Raw genomic sequence first — 15,989 nt, 5'->3', positions numbered from 1 at the left:
AATAGAAAAAGATAGAGAGAAAAGTTATGGAGAGAGAAAATGAGTACTTTGGAAATGATTTTTACCCAAATTCATTGAAATTCTTAAATGAAAACGATGGTGTAAAGGAGAGTAAAAATTGGCAGCAAGAAGGAGAGTGATAGGAAGGGAAAGAGGAGTGAGAAATTGCAGGAGAATAGAGTGATGGATTTGCAGTTGCAAGAAAATAAAAACATGTTCATTTTTTACCCATGTTCTTTTAAATATACTAAATGTTCTTTTGGGTGCACCATGCGCATGGTGCACCCGGGTGCACCAACCACAAATTACACTACCTCTACATTTTATTATTTTCCCTAATTTCTCCTAAAACTCTGCGCATGGAGAATTGAAACAAGTATTTTAAAATAGAGAAAATATGTTACTTCATTTTTTTTTCGATTTTTTTTAAAATTTTTTTTTTCTAATTTTATATGTAGAGAATTAAGAAGAAATGCACTTTTAAATCGAAATCTCACACAAGTCAACATAGCTTAATTTGGAGAGTAAGATTCCTACCCAAAAGTGCGTCAAATGAGGATAGATCTTACAACCTCAGTTATTACTTATTGGGACTTGATTTGACAATTTAAATTGTTAGAGTCTAGTAGACTTGAGAATCTCCAATCAAAAGTACCTTAAGTATTTTACAACTTTAACAATACAATTGTTGTTGGGAGGACTTTATGTTCAATCTCCCAATTGAACGTAAAGTCCTCCCAACAAGACAACAACAATTGTTTATACTAGTATTTGTATCAGACTATCAACTGTATGAAAGTTGAATTTCTTTTTCCCTTTTTTTTTAAAAAAATTGTACTCTCTCTATTTTTTTTTTTTTTTTAAGTATCTCATTGGGGGTTTTGGCACAATTTACTAAATATACCTTGATTAATGTTTGTGAATTATACATTAAAAGAAAAGTCTTATGGGTATTTGTTAGAATTGTTTTAATGTATAGATAATTAATATTTAATTGTTATAATTTATAGTTTATGATAAATAAAGATATTATTAGTTAAAATTTAGCATCGATATGTGTGACATGTCACTATGTGGCACTTAAAAAAAACGGAGGAAGTACATAGCTCAAACCTCAACCCTTTTAAATTACGAATACACCTCTACAGTTTGCACGATGATACTTGTTTAATAAGTCAAGTCAATGGGAGCCATCATTACATGGAAAGAGCTTACAACGAATTGAAGGCATGAACGTGCAATAACAATAATCTATTTGGAGCCTAGGCTAATGCATGTAGTTTGCTGATATAGTATATATATTGGACGAAGTTTACATTGAATCCATCATTACAACACTAATCACAAATCACTACCTAAGTCTTTTTCTTGTAATATTGTACGTGGTTGTGTCAAATAATACACATGGAAAGGGCTTCGATTATGTACTTCATGGTCCTCCTTATTGGAATTATGTTGCTTCAATCTTCAGGTATATAATTCTTATTTACTTTAACTGCAGCGAATAAAAGCGCTAAACTGATAGTATTTCAATCACCAAAAATAAAGTGTAATCAGAGGGCAATAATGTAGATGAAATTCAATCACATATCTTAAGTACAGTTTTTGAAATTTTAACCGGCAAATGCAATTGACATCTTAAAATCATAAAATTATGTGTAGTTTATAATACGACTGATCAATTTTGTTAATCGATGGCTATAGGTGTGACATGTGCAAGGACTACACTCCAAGGGCCAGTGAGAATGCTATTGGACTTGCCCATGATGAGAGCCTCTAACTCCGTTGAAGCTTCTGAGGATCCTTAAGATTCTTCAATTGTGTAAAATTGTTTACCTTCCAAATATGGTCTTTGACCCGATTTGGAGGAAGTTCAGATTATTAACATGATTTCCTTGTTTGATTTTGAATTTTACAGGACCTATTGATCCAACATATTATATCATTTTATTTCGTATTTGCAATTGGTGTTATTGTTAATTTATTATACTCTATACTGGTCTTAAATAAATCTATATCAATCAATCAATAACTATATACTAAAAGACACACCAGTAATGACATGTGTCATCTCCTAATGTGTCCTTAGTTTTATTTTTATTTATGTTTTTTGAAAATAAAAAATCTATTTAAAAAACAAATCCTTTACATAACTCATATATAACGTGATAATTACTTACAAAGTATAATAGAAGATTTGATGTATCTTTTCAAAAATAACATATTGATAACTATAAAATTAAGCAAAAAAAAAAATTTAAAAATATTCTTAACATTATTTGTGACATATGGTCTTATGGAGTATTTTTTTCTAAGTGTGATTTTTTTTTTTTTCTGCTATTTTTGTTGTTCCATTCAATTGATATGATTATAGTATATGAAAGAAAAAAATATAATAGTATAGTGTTAATTTAAAAGTTAGTTATTGAAAATTACCGTGCGTGGCACGAGACCTTGACTAGTACTTGTATTATGATTCACTGTAGTTCTCTAAAAATTCACTTGTTTGTCATCAATATTTATTCCTTTTTTTTTGGGATACAAATCAATTTTTATTCACTTATACGGTAACTACGGATTGTTACGCGTGCAATGCACGTAGGTGGCTAGCCCTTTAAGGAAAGTTACTACTAATGGTCTTTATGCCTTATGCATATTTGTGTGGTATTTTATTATAGGAAATTTTAGAAAATAATACCAGGAAAACCAAATTTTGATTATAACACCACAAAATTTAAAAGTTTTATTATAACACCACAAAAAAACCAAAAAATTGAATTTCACCACCTCTTACTAACAGTCTAACACCATTCAAAAAACTATTAGTAGGCCCCACATAGTATACGTGTCAAGTATATATTGGATTAAAAAAAACAAAAAAAATGAAAAACCCTAAAATCTTAACCCAACCATCGATCACCTGAACGACCACCACCCTAACTTGAACGACCACCTGAACGAGCACCACCCTAACCCTTAAACGCCTTACCTAGCTTAGCCCAGCCTTGATTCAATTCGATTTTTGAAAACGGATTAGGGTTCAGGTAAGGGCGGTTTTTGGGTAATGTGGCTTGGGATTTTATCTACATCTTTGGGTAGGGGAGAGGATTTCGGCGACGACAATGGCGGTGATGTAGATGAGGTAACTGGTGGTGGCGTGATGTAGGAGTTCGGCGACGTGGGGTGGTTATCAAGTTGGATGTTTGGTGGTAGGAGTTTAGCGGCGTGAGTGGTTTTTGGGGAGGGGGAAGGCAAAATCCGGCACCGTGGGGTGGTTTCACCAGTTTTGGTGGGGAAGATGGGTGCCGGCGGCCTAGATTATGGTGTTGGCGGCTGAGGCAAGGTGGTGCCGGTGATGGGGCCAGCTGGGTTAAGGTATTTTTTCTTTTCTTTTTTTTTTTAATTTTATCTGTTTTTTAATTCAATTTTTTAAACCTATAGGCTATTGACACGTGTCAAATTATGGGCCCCACTAACGGATTCCATCCAAGAATCCGTTAAGTGGTGGTGAAATCAAATTTGCGAGTTTTTTTTTTTTTTTTTTTTTTTTTTTTTTTTTTTTGAGGTGTTGTAATAAAACTTTTATTTTGTGGTGTTACTATCAAAATTTGGGTTTTTTTTTCTTTTTTTTTTTTTGTTTTTCTGGTGTTATTTTCTTAAATTTCCTTTATTATATTTAGGAAATTTTGACTTTTACCACCTCCAAAAAACGACTTATTTGCATTTACCACCTACATAAAAAAAAGTTTTATTTTACCACCATCAAAATTTCCAAAAATTGGATTTTACCACCCATGAATCCGTTAGTAGGGCCCACCCTTTTGACGTTTTCTCTTCATCTTCACCAATCTTCCATGTCAACCAACCGAGAACGGAATCAACTTACCCAGGAAGGTCGGAATTCGTGTGGGGAAATTAAAAGGTGGGGTCGGAATTTGGTGTGGGCTTGGGAGGTGGTGAAAATTAGGTGATGGCTAGGGTTTTAGGAGTGCAAAATTTATTGGTGGCTATGGTTTTAAGAATGGTCGGAATTAGGAGGGGGCTTTATAGGTGGTCGAAATTTGGTGGCTAGGGTTTTGAGGTCGGAAATTGGAGGAAAGGTGGTTGAAATTCGGTGGTGGTGGCTGGAGCGTGGTGCGGTGGCTGCGTTGTGGCGAATTGGTGGTTGGTGGCTGCTGGCGAATTGGTATTGGGCTGGTAGCGGTCTGGCGGTGGGGTTGATAGCCAGTGCGACGACGGGGCTAGTAGCAGGTCCGGCGATCGATGGGCTGGTAGCTGGCGTGGCGGTGGCAACCACCGTTGGTTGATGGCTAGTTTTTTTAAAAAAATTTTAATTTTTTATTCTTATTATTTTTTTAAAAAAAATTACCCAATTATATGGTGACACGTGTACATGGTAGGCCCCACTAACGGATTTATGGACGGAATCCGTTAGTTGGAGGTGATTGGTGGTAAAAGCCAACTTTTATATTTTTATGTGGTGGTTAGTAAAACTTTTTTTTTTTATGTTGATGGTAAAAGCAAATAAGTCGGTTTTTGGAGGTGGTGAAAGTCAAATTTTCTTATATGTATTTGCATAGTAATTTTTAAGTACTTATTGATGAAATAGGTTGAATAAATTAAACAAGTCATCATATAATTATACACTTTGTAAAAAGTGGAGATTGTAAAAAATGCTTTAAATATTGAAATAAACACAAATAATTAATCAATTTTGGTAATTCAAGACACAATTTTACGGTTTTGAATTCAAAGGGGTATATATATGAACATTTTTATGGATATAAATGTCCATGCACTATTTATAAGAGTTTTCTTATAACTTTTATAAGGTAGGGATCAAGATCAATATAATGATACTTCAATATGTATTAAAGTGCATTATTTTTTACTCTTGTACTATTCACATACTAATTTTGAATTGATTTTATGCTATTATACAAGGAATATTTTGTGTTTACTCAAAATTTAGCAATTAAATTTGTATCATAACAATTGAACACTTTCTTTTTATCGATGGTAAAATTATTGCAATCAATTTGTCAATTTACCTAGTCTAACATCTTTTTTAATTGCGGCGTATCAAAGTGATGCGTTGTAAGTAAATATAAATGGATGAAGTGTATTTCATTAATTAATGTAACCTGACATCTACAATTGACGATAATGAAAACAGATTTAACAAAATCAAACAAAAATTAACCGGGGAAGTGCTAAGAATCCAAAGAATTCAGCATATTCTCGTTTCGTTGTCTCTAACTACTTTTTTGAGTGGATCTGTTGACACTTAATCCTTAATCTTGTGAGGAACAAAATTCTTGAGATGATTTTGTAACCCTCGAATCCAAGCAATAATCAATCATAGCTATGTAAAACTGAAAACCCTATCAAATGTAAATAAAATCTTGTCTTTCGAACGAGTTTGAAAAACCTTGTCTTTCAAAAAAGATTGAAATAATATTGCCTTTCGTAGGAGATAACCCTTTATTGTCAGGAAGACATTATTGTTGAATTTCTCCTCCTATAGTTTGAATATTTTAAAATAGTTCCTTAAATTGTGACCAGTTGTAAGATTCTAAACAAAAACTTAAGTAGAATAGTGGTGAAATCATGAAAATGTGTACAGTACATTGATCCAATCTATAGTACTACCAACTAGTTTATCACTAATATAAAATTTGGCCAAAGAGACCATATCAAAATGGCCAAAGAGATGTTCTTCCAAAAAAAAAAAATGGCCAAAGAGACTACCTTAGGGTGGTTTCTAGCTCATAGGTTTCTTTGGCCTAAGAGACCACTTCATCAAAAGTGGTCTCTTGTTTTAGAAACTAAGACCACTCATTTAAGATAGGTGCTCCCAAATCCCAATTTTTGAAAATCTGAGATCACCTATTTGAAATAGATGGTCTCTTTCTTCTTCTTCTTCTTTTTTATTTTTTTTATTTTTATTTTTTTAATTTCAATAAAACAAAAATACAATTTATTAATACGAAAATTATACACGTAGTTTATACAAAATCCAATTAGTCTAAGGTGCACCTTTGTGCACCTTAGATAGGTACAACAACGTAAAAAAAAATCAGCACTACGCTCTACTAAATGAACATGTAGTAAAAACATATGAACATGAAAAAAAAATGAACATTTAATAATAAAAAATGAACACGTAAAAAAAATGAACATTTAATACTTATAATGCATATGATTCATAATAATATTATTTTTATTACTTCAAATTTTTATATTCATAAATAAATGCATTATTTTCATAAAATTTTTTTATATGTTCATATATAATTTCAAATATTCATAATGTAAATATGAAGTGTTGTTCATGAAATATTAATTAAATATGTTTATGCATATGTTGTCTTTTTTAAATATTTATGTTCATATTTTTCTTACGTATATGTTCACCTTTTAAATGCTTATATTCACTTTAAGAAAACCAATGTTTACGTTCATATTTTGAAATGTTATGTTTACTTTCTGAAATGCATAAGTTCATATTTTTTATGCCTATATTCACTTTCTGAAAAGTTAATGTTCACATTTAAGAGAACCTATGCATATGTTCATATTTTGCATGATTATGTTCACTGATAACAAAAATGCAGAAAATCAGATAAAATTCAATTCATTAGAATTAAGAAAATTCTCCGTTAACATTTAGTTGTAACTTTGGAATATTTTATGTCTCTCAAATTAAATAATACCCCAATTCAAAGTTGCAACTAAATGTTGACGGATGTAGTATAACTTAATCAATCGAAGTTAATCACAAAGTCACCACATAAGAAATCGAAAATCACACATTTTTATGCCTATGTTCACTTTCTGAAAAGCTAATATTCATATTTTTTATGCCTATGTTCACTTTCTGAAAAGCTAATATTCATATTTTTTATGCCTATGTTCACTTTCTGAAAAGCTAATGTTCATATTATGTTGTTGTTACACCTATTTCTAGGTGCATGAGTGTGCACCTAAGAATAAATCCCAAAAACTCATTAATACAAAGTATTGAGTACAATCAATATTCTATCAAAATTTACACAAAACTCATACTCCGTACTTAAAAGAAAACTCATTAACGCTATAACCAAGGCCTTCTAATATCTTGTGCAGCAACCTCACGCCAACCAAATAATTCAACAAGCAAATTAATCTTTACTTTTTATCCTGAAAAATTTTCAAAGAGATTAAACGTTAGCACACAATTATTTAAAAAAATATACATACAATCTTGAAACTAAAATTACACTAACCCATAACTAAAATCAAAATTGAACGCCTCATTGTATATGATGCTCGGTTCGATTTTAAGAACAATTGAATTTGAAATTAATCTTAGTTCTCGAAATATATGTAAGCTAGCTCTCCATCTTCTACAACTCCTCTGTTGATCCCACATAAATCAAGTCCTAGCCTGATAATTCTTGCTTATTTTACTGTATTGTATGACTACAAACATAGCTTTCAACAGAATCAAATAGTCCTCAGATTTCTTATACGCTGTGTAGTGCATGTTTGAACTACTGTCCGTTCCTAAGTTCAGTATGTAAGGTGTTTTCTCTTCTTGAATTGTCCCTTTGCACAGCAATCTGTTTCTCTCATTTTCCCTTTCATGCTTTTACAATCTTATCCAACTTACATAAAAACATTACATTATATAGCTTTAATTAATACGACTGAAGTGAAATTCAAGTGTTTTTCCCCAAGGTGTCATGTGAGACGCATGTTCAAGTATGGTGAGGGGGTTTCCCTCTCAGTGTCTCTCCTAGTGATTCCATCCACAACCAAAGAGAAGTTTATAAGCAGCCACAACAGATATACTTCCTCCGTGTTATTAATATTGCAACAATGGATTTTTTGCACTATTCATCACTCTTGTTTGACCATATAATATAGATTTATACGTTAAGCAAAATATAGTCATGTGGGATCTTAATGGATTCGTCTCATAAAATACTTTCACAATATCAAACTTTTTTATAATTTTTACTCTTACACAATTATAGATATTTAGCATATAAAATGTGCTTTGGGATGCGTAATTTTCTCCTTGTTTCAATAATAATAGAACAGAAGAAGTATCAAACATAAAAGCAAGCATTGAAGACAAATCATAATAAGTATAAAAACTGCATTCAGCTACTGATTAACTCATCCATAAGAGACAGACCAACCCAGTAAATCGGAAACCATCACAAGTATCTTGCTCAGTTTGCAAAAAGAAATTTCAGTATCTTGCTTGGTAACAAACTGTACTACATACCTAACCTCTGACAGAAAACTACCTTTACTATTCTAGCAAATGCCTTCTCTGATCTCACTAGTTAGACACACCAACGCAAGTATTATTTACATTTGGTTCAGAATGTACAAAGTTCACTTGGATGTGTACTTTTTCATAGAACTTATAGACATCAAGGTCCGCAGTGTAAAAAATAAAGGAACACTACAAAGCTATAGAAATGACCATGAGCAATCAGTCAAATTCAAGCACTACTTTTCCAGGAACAATCCTTTTATCTTTGGCCTTATGGGCTTCTCTCACTTGTACTATTGGGAGTGTGTTTTCTACAGGCTGTTGGATCTCTTGTAAACCTTCAGAATCAACTAAACCCTGAAAAAAAAAAAAAAAAAAAAAACATATTATTAGAAACCATATACTAATTCAGTAGCTTGCTGCCAGTTGAGTCCTGACTTCAAACTGACAAGACCCTAATGTTTGACACTAACCTTAATCCTCCATAGGATGAGCTGATTTCCCCTTGGCTGTATGATAGCCATGTGTAACATGCTCTGATATCTTACCCTTCCCTTTCCCAGTCTCAGCAGCAAATTCAGTGGAACCTTGTCCAACCTTTTCCACAGTCTCAGCAGAAGATTCAGTGGAACCTTGTCCAACCTTTTCCAGCAACAAAGACAAGTATTATATCAGGATCATATTCCATAAGTTACACTGAATACTTCTTTCCATGAAACAGAACAGTCGTAAAATAAAGGCAACAAATATTTCAGAAGTTCCAGTGTCTGGATGTCGTAATTAAAAGGTTACTGATTATATATTTTCTCTTGAAAAGTATCCATATTCCATTATCTCATGTAAAAGATTATGCAGCCAAAAATGTTATCGATAATTGACCAATTCATTTCGTAATTTAAGTTACACTTGAGTATCATCCATAATGCAACTAACATTCCTGAAAGATTGACCCTGTGGAATAGACTAACTTATCTTGGAAATAGACAGGCCTTCTAAATTCCATTGTTACAATGACCAGTGAAAAGATCAGAAACAGAATCAACAGTGTGCAACTTGGATAACATAAGATCAACATTTAATTTATCCTCATAATAACCATCACTTTATAAGTTTATTAAAGAGTAACAGTAGGTGTGTTACTCTATAACACAACAACATGAAACCACAAATGAGTCTCAGACACCAGAAACAATCGCATGGTCTTGGACCATTGCATTCCTTCCCTGCAATAGGTAACAATATCTATTGAGTGACTACTACTTATGGCGAGGGGGAGAAAGCAACGGTTCAGAACCAAGTTTAGTCAGTGTAGACACATATTGCATGAATCTTTGCATGAATCTTAGGAATGAGCATCCTTTTTCCCTTTACTATGCCACCATTAAATCATTAATCCCATTTCATCACAGCAACAATCATAGTGTTACCAGGATACAGTGTCCATTGTGTTGTAAAATTATGATGTCATCTCTAAATACATGTAAATCAAATGGCATGAAGTTCAATTACACCAGAAATATTCATAGCCACCACACAGACTCACAGAGTAAAGTCAGAAGACCACACAGACTCACAGAGTAAAGTCAGAAGACCACACAGACTCACAGAGTAAAGTCAGAAGTTTTACGCATTCAAATGTAAACTCTCATAGCAGTATCATGTTCAGATTGCACAACTACAAGCAACACCTATGATTTCAAGCCACCCTTGAATAAGCTATATAAGGCGCGCCTTCCCTCTCAATAGGTTACAATTTATCTTTTAAGTGACTACTACTTATGGGCGTTATGGCGAGGGGATAAAACAATGGTTCAGAACCAAGTTTAGTCAGTGTAGACACACATTGCATGAATCTAAGCAAGGAATGAGCATCCATTTTCCCCTTTTATTATGCCACCATTAATCCCTTTTCATCACAGCAACAATCATAGTGTTACCAGGATACGGTGGCCATTGTGTTACAAAATTATATTGTCATCTCTAAATTACGTGTACTGCATGAAAATTGAATGGCATGAAGTTCAATACCTAGGTCAATTGATTAAGACCTCCAATAATAGGTATACAAACGGAAGAAATCAAACAAATACGAAAAATCAAGCCAACTACGGAAAATCAAATAAACTACAGAACATCAAATCAACTACATAAAATCAAAACAACTCTAGAAAATCAAATCACCACGGAACATCAAATCAACTATAGAAAATCAAAACAACTCTAGAAAATCAAAACAACCAAGAAAATCAAGAAAAGAGAAGAAATCAAACCTTGATATTAACCTAGGTTCGATTGTTACAAAATTATATTGAAATCTCTAAATTACGAGTACTACATGTAAATTGAATGTCATGAAGTTCAATAACCTAGGTCAATTAATTAAGACCTCCAAAAATAGGTATACAAACGGAAGAAATTAAACAAATACGGAAAATCACGGAAAATCAAAACAATTCTAGAAAAATAAAGAAAAGAGAAGAAATCCAGCAACCTAATGGGCAAGAGTTGAATGCCCTTGAAAGCAAACTTAAGAGCAATAAACTTCTTCTTGATTTGAGATATCTTGACCTCACTTGCATCCTCTGGATAATAAAGTGTGTTTCCCACCCATTTCCCACTGGATTTCAATTCCCTTGCAACCACAACACAATAAGAATCGGATACAATGATAGGACCATCAAACTCTTCTTCCTTTTCACTCAGAATGTCCCAAATAACTTTCATCTTCTGTCTATGTCCATTATACAGACAGATTTCCGAATCTCCTTCCTTTGATTTGATAACCATCTTCACAGCAAACGGATCCTTCTTCTCTTCCTTCTCGTTTTCCCTGATTTCCTTTTTCAATTACGTATACTGCTTGAACAATTCCATTTGTTTGCGAAGATCCGCCATTGATGAAGGTGGTGGTGGTTGTGGTTGTTTTTGGGGGTTGAATTTGGGAGAGAAAGGTCGGTGAAAAAACTGAAAAGGGTGAAGAGAGAGAAAGGCACAAGTTAAAAAAAGTTTTTTCTAGAAAGAGGGATGCCGAGCATTTAATTATTATTTATTTGTTTTATTTTGGACAACGGTTTAAGTGCCATTGATGCGGATTGCGGAAGACAGGTTAAAACTGTAAAGGCTAGATGTGTCAAAACCGATCCGAATAGAACAAAATCGTGAACTATAACCAATCTGATTTGATATTAGAAACGCAACATCCACACCCGATATGTAACCTAACTAAACTCAATTTGAATCTGAATTTGACCCGATTGGAACTTAACTCAACTTGAACTCAACCCGAATCTGATTTGACCAGAATTGAACTCAAATCGAACCGGTTTGACCCAACCTGAACTCAATCCGAACATACGCATTACGAGTATTAAAAATATGAACATATGCATTGTAGAAAATGAACATATGCATTGGTTCTTTTTTTAAAATGCGTATAAACATAATTAAGCATTTCAGAAGGTGAGCATATACACAAAAAATATGAACATATGGATTTAGAAAGTGAACATATGCATTTTAGAAAGTTTACATAAGCATTTCAGAAAGTTTACAAAAGGATTCAAAATATGAACATAAGCATTTAAGAAAGTGAACAGCATAAAAAATATGAACATATGCATTTCAGAAAGTGAACATAAGGTATCAGTTTGATTTCACTAATTTTTTTTACAGTTCCAATAAAAAATTTCGAACAACAGCGTATCGAACAATGTTTAAACAAATTAGGTCATAATCATATAAATTCAAACAAAATTAAGTGAAATTTACATAATATTGCCTTTTTGGGGGAGAATTCGTTTGATTGTTCATCTCATATAAAATATCCATGGTTGTTTCTGAAGAGAGAGAGTGAATTGTGTTTGATTGTTAGAGAGAGAAAATCAAAGAGAGAAATAATAAATTTCAGAAGTTTAAGTTTAAGAGTGACTTTTTATACAAAAAGTTGTATTTAAAAAATAATAGATGTTGAAAGTGACGGTCAAGTGGGCTTCATTTTTAAAATATGCTCAATTTTTGGGTGGGCTCATTTTGGTTTGGGACTTTTTTTAATGGGTCGCGTTTAAAATTAGGCTTGTGGGTTGGTGTTGTATCTAAAATAGCTACACAAGAGAGCATCTTAGACCAATTAGGGTTTGGGCAAACATAAAAATGCATTTTTAGTTAAAAATCCGAAGTCGGGTCGGAAAAAGTCCGAAAAGCCCATTTTGGCCCAAAAAACTAGTTGTTATTACCTACACCCCCCCTTTTTTTTACACAACTACACCCTCCTTTCCATGTACAATAAGTCAATAACTACTACTTCCTCCGTATTTTAATAAGTGTTACAGACTAACATTTACCAAATCCGGCCATGTTTTAGTAAGTGTTACACTTTTTATTTTGGCAAAAGCCTACATTAAAATATTATATCTCTCTCCTCTCATGGTTAGGGGTGAAAGTTCGGTTTTCGGTTTAGTTTTTTGCCCAAACCGAACCCGAACCACCATATTTCAGTTTCTTAATTTTGCAAACCACACCGCACCACTTTAACTTTGAAACCGAACCAAACCAAACCTCTTAAAATTCGGTTTTCTGAAAAAAAAAAAAAAAACCAAACCGCACCGAATTTGACTATCGAGCATCATAAACTCAAATTTTGCAAAAAATTCGAACCAAATAAACCGAACCAAACCAAACCATACAAACATAATAAAACCATAAGATTTTTACAAAAAAAATGAAATTCACCAAAACAAGTACGAATTTTACCAGAAATCATATCATACAAATGGATTTATTAAAAATTCAAAAAAAAAAAATAAAAACAAGAAAACAAACCTTTTAATCCAAAAATGGCCTTGAATTTCATCTCGAATTTGTTTAAAACGGCCAAATTCGACCATGAGAACTCTAGATCTAGAGTTTTCATGGTCGAATTTGACCACTAAAACCTTTATTTTTTCCAAATTTTGCGAATTATGTTACGAAAACCCCAATTCGCAACTCGCAACTATCAATCGCGAGGGAGATCGTGACTGATGAGGAAGGTCATGACTAGTGACTAGTGAGGGAGGCAGGGAGAATCTAGGGAGGTGGTGACTGGTGATTTGGTGAGGGAGGCATGGAGAATCTCAAATCTTAACAACTAAACTCAGAAGAAAATAAGAAATGAAAGAGGAAAGGGAAAAGAGGCGTAAGAAAAATAGGGTTTAGTTTATATATGAAGGGGAAATGGGCTGGGGTACTTGGGCTTGTATAATTCGGTTTCAAAATTTGGTGTTCGGTTTTTTGAAGGCACAAACTGAATCCAAACCGAAATATTTCGGTTTTGGATTTTTGAAACCGATCCAAACCGAAAACCGAAAAAACTAAACCGAATTGTTAATTTGGTTTGGTTTGGTTCGGTTTTCGGTTTTAAACTGTATTACTTTCACCCCTACTCATGGTCCCCACCCAAATCCATTATTACTTTTTTTACTCCCTCCGGTTTTTTTATATGCATCACTTTGACAATTGCACTATTCACATACCATGTTTGACTTAATTTTTTCACCTCTAAAAAATGAATAAATGTTATTATATTATATATCATTAGATTTGTCATAATGTCTAGTTTCATAATATAATTTTGTTACAATTTTTACTAATACACAATTAAAGATATTTATGGTCAAAGTAGCGTCTCGGCAAATGTGCCGATCAGACTGATGCATATAAAAAAAACAGAGTGAGTATTATATATTGGAAAATTTGATGGGAATAATCCCACCTTTGAGATTCTTTTTAATAATTCCACCTTTGATATCAATCCGCTGAAAGATTTTAGAATATAGGAAAAACTTTTGAACATAAGCAGAAAAAACTTTAGAACATACGAAAAAGTTTAGAACATAAGAAAGGGTTCTTATATAAGAAGGGGTTCTTACCAGATCCCTCCCCTATAAGGAGAGGGATCTAGTGAGAATAGGTTCATATGTGAGATTTCATACTTATATGAGAACTGATTTATAATTTAGAACACGTGAGTAAAAATTTAGAACATGCGACTCAAATTTACATTTAGAACATATAACTAATAATTTAGAACATATGACTAATAATTTTGAACATGTGTGTGAGTAATAATTTAGAACATGTGTGTGAGTAATAATTTAGAACATCTAATTCAAAAATTAGATGATGTGAGTAAAAATTTAAAAAATTTGCTTTATGAAATTTAGAACATCTGATTAAAATTTAGAACATCTGATTTAAAATTTAGAACACCTGGTATAAAATATAGAAAATGGGAATAAAAATATTGAACATATAAGTAAAAATATAGAACATGCGAGTAAAATTGGAACATATGCTTTCGAATTTAGAACATATAACTAAAAATCTTAGAACACACGCACGTTTAAAAATTTAGAATATACTCCATCCGTTTTTAAATACTTGCTTCACTTCTATTTTTTGTACTATTCATTTATCCTACTTTGACAAATGTTTGTGATTTATACATAAGAAAAAATAGTCTTGTGGGGTACTTGTTGGAATCATCTCAATAAATAGATTATTAATTTTCAATTGTTAGAATTTATACTTATTGATAATTAAAGATATTAGTGATCAAATATTAGCATTGACATGCGTGTCCAAGAGAAATGGAGCAAGTATTTAAAAACGGAGGGAGTATAACTGTATAAGTTAAAATTTCGAAATAAGTCATTCGAAATTTGTAACATCTAACTTAACTAATTTATAGTTTAGAACATGTGAGTACTAATTTTGAACATCTGATTAAATTTAGAACACCTGGGGAAAAGTTTAGATCATCAGATTTAATTTATGTAATAGCAGTAGCAAGTATCTGACTGCAACTTTTGTAAACAAGTTTCTGGCTCGTTAGGCCTTTAATATATTTCTTAATTATGTGTTAAAAAATGGACTGTAGCAGCCACCGGGACTGGCAGCGGGAGAAAAAAAAAATATTTATTGGGACTGGCAATGCTCCTGGTGGAAGAAAGAATGTTTTTGTGGATGCTCCATGGTAGTTAGGTGTTGCTGCTGCTCTCTCTACTAGAACAATGCTAGTGCTTCTACTTTGTTGACTGTTTTCTGCTCATATTGTTGTGTTATGTTATCAGTTTTTCTTTTTCTTTTTTTTTCCCTCTATATTTGGATGATAAGTGTAAATTACAAGCTATTAGTGAAAATATCTAGTTTTTATATGTATGTATGAATTATGTCTTTTAATCAATTTGTTTGAAAAAACGATTCAAAACTAAGATTCAAAACTGGTGCCTTTAAGGTCATTTTGAACTAGTGCCTAATTGTTTTTTTCTACTTGTACTAATGTTATTATCCACAGCTCCGTAATATTTATTTGGGCAAACAAGCCAATCAACCATTGTAATATTTGTGGCAACAATGCTTATTAGCCACGGTAGATTGGCAAACAAGCCAATTAGCCATTGTACTATTTGTGACAACAATGCTTATTAGCCACGGTAGATTTTGTGGCAAATAATTTGATAGCTACGTTAATATTTATGGCAAGTGTATTTTTTTGCCACTAAAATTTGCTATGACATCCATTTTCCCATGGCAAATTTCTATCACGGGAGTAAATTTTAAAATTCTCGTGGCTAAATTACATAGCCACAGGAACTTTAAACTTGTGCCATGATTTTACACGTGGCACGAAGGTCAATTTGTTATAGTAATATTATATAAAACGTAAATCAATCAATAA

At 32.5% G+C, this 15,989-nt stretch overlaps 1 long non-coding RNA gene across 1 annotated transcript; it reads right to left on the bottom strand.

The window, feature by feature from the left end:
* Positions 1–8,287: 8,287 nt before the first annotated feature.
* Positions 8,288–13,390, bottom strand: LOC145606322 (uncharacterized). Its single transcript, XR_014105244.1, has 3 exons — positions 13,091–13,390; positions 8,746–8,914; positions 8,288–8,629 (listed from the first exon to the last, which is right to left on the bottom strand). It is a non-coding gene; the product is annotated as an uncharacterized LOC145606322 (long non-coding RNA).
* Between the last annotated feature and the right edge of the window lie 2,599 nt (positions 13,391–15,989).

Source organism: Chenopodium album, chromosome 22 (assembly GCF_948465745.1).
Source record: "Chenopodium album chromosome 22, dcCheAlbu1.1, whole genome shotgun sequence".
In the NCBI taxonomy this organism is placed as follows: domain Eukaryota; kingdom Viridiplantae; phylum Streptophyta; class Magnoliopsida; order Caryophyllales; family Amaranthaceae; genus Chenopodium; species Chenopodium album.
This window is presented reverse-complemented; position numbering and strand designations above follow the sequence as displayed.